The sequence below is a fragment of the Meleagris gallopavo genome, chromosome 1 (assembly GCF_000146605.3).
Source record: "Meleagris gallopavo isolate NT-WF06-2002-E0010 breed Aviagen turkey brand Nicholas breeding stock chromosome 1, Turkey_5.1, whole genome shotgun sequence".
Classification (NCBI taxonomy): domain Eukaryota; kingdom Metazoa; phylum Chordata; class Aves; order Galliformes; family Phasianidae; genus Meleagris; species Meleagris gallopavo.
Window position 1 is genome coordinate 140080250 of NC_015011.2, and position 1750 is coordinate 140081999.

Genomic DNA, 1750 nt, shown 5'->3' on the forward strand with positions numbered 1-1750 from the left:
CGCGGCGGCGCGACGCCTCCGCCTGCAAGTACTGCTGGGGAGCCCTCATGGTTTTATGGAGAACTGCGCTGGCCAAGTCCATCGTTTTAGACCCCATCTATTGGAATTCCTCCAACCCAAAGTAAGTACCAGCCCTCCTCCTCCAGCCCTCCGCAGCCCGGGGAAGAGGTGCGGGGCTCGGCCCTGCCGGGAGGGAGCGGGGCTGGGAGTTACCCCCGCCGCCTGGCTCTGCCAGGAGGGGCTGAGGGAACCTGGGAGGGGCGGTGGCCCTGAGCCGAACTGTGTGGGGCTGCCGCCCCCTGTCCGGGGTGCGGGAAGGAACCTCTTCTTCCGGGGTGATCCTCTTCAACTTCTCCGTCTGCAGATGCACGCTCAGCCCACTGAGCCCAGCGAAGCTCCATCTGCTTATAGCAGGGCTAAATTTGGTTGTGGAGTTGATGGTATCAAGGCACATGGCAGTGAGTAATGAACTAAGCATTACCCATCACACAACCATTTAGTGTCATTCTTCATTAACAAACCCAGGCAAAAAAGTACATGCGCTCCCAGAACTTTGCTATCAAAGCACACCCTTAAAATAGGAGCATGTCCTTCAAGAGCTTAAGCATAAGAAATAATGAATGCTTTGGGGAACAGGAACTTTTTGGAAAGTGGGCCGTTCTTCTGAGGAGGAGTCTACAGGATGAGAGAACTCTTGTCCCTTTCATTTTTGACGTATGCAAAGTAAAAGTTGGCTTTCTCCAGCGGTGAAACCCTTTGAACTTGAGTAATGAGCAGCACCTTAGCAACGTTTTTCCATGCTAGGGAGAAAATCGGTAATGAAATAGGAAGCTTCCCACCAGAAATGAGTTGGAGTAATTTCATCTAACTCATACTGCATCTTTAATGATATATGTATTTAAAAGCAAACCGTGTACACTGAATTAATTGAATTTTAAATTTCCCATTAAATCCAGTGAGTACACGTCCGTATTCCCGAGGGACTTTTTGGAGGAAATGTTGTGCAGAAATAAGAAGAAAGGAGAATTTCTTGTATTTGGGGTTTAATCCTGTGTGGGTGGCAGACTCTGAAAACTTGGGGAAGGTTTCCAAGTTTTGGGCTCAAAGTGGCAGCCTGTGTTGACCGAGTAGTCTCGCTTTGCTGTCATCATTTCCCCAACGCTACTGGAGAAAAAAATCATTGAAAAATACTGGCAGAGATCAGCAATAATGAAAATATTTGCTGCGAGACTTCTTTCCAGATAAGTTTTCTAACCTTTTTTTTTTTTACTTTAAAAAAAAAAAAAAGAAGAGAGAGACTGACAGGAACACTGCAGACTACCCACTGTTACATTTTTATTCCCAGCACTGTGTGACAAATGACCACATCACACATGCACCAGGTGGGAAGCCTGTTAAGATAACAAAGTTTAGCTCCGGTCTCTGGCTCTGCACTTCCATGCTGCGTGCAGCTAAAGCCTTTATTTGGCTTGAGGAAAGGTATGGCAGGACACTTGAGAATAAAGCCAACCGCCCGGCTTACGGCGGGCTTTACCATGCACTTTGAGCTCTCTAGAGTGGCAGCTGTGTGCCGGGCTGCGCTGCACGAGTGGGCCTCCTATGCTAAGGGCGCAGCCCGGCAGGAAGGGGAGGCTGTGCTTCCTCAGCCCTGTACGCGGTGTTTTCCTACAGAGGTCACTCTTCCAATACAGAACAGCCGCTGCTCAGGCCTCTGCAGCTGCTCCGTTTCCAACCTGCTTTCCCTCTTTTT

The 1750-nt window shown here is 49.2% G+C and overlaps 1 long non-coding RNA gene across 1 annotated transcript; it reads left to right on the forward strand.

Moving 5' to 3' along the window:
- The first annotated feature begins 6 nt into the window (after positions 1 to 6).
- Positions 7 to 1287, forward strand: LOC116217808. The gene is made up of 2 exons (XR_004162516.1): positions 7 to 121; positions 365 to 1287. It is a non-coding gene; the product is annotated as an uncharacterized LOC116217808 (long non-coding RNA).
- The last annotated feature ends 463 nt before the right edge of the window (positions 1288 to 1750 follow it).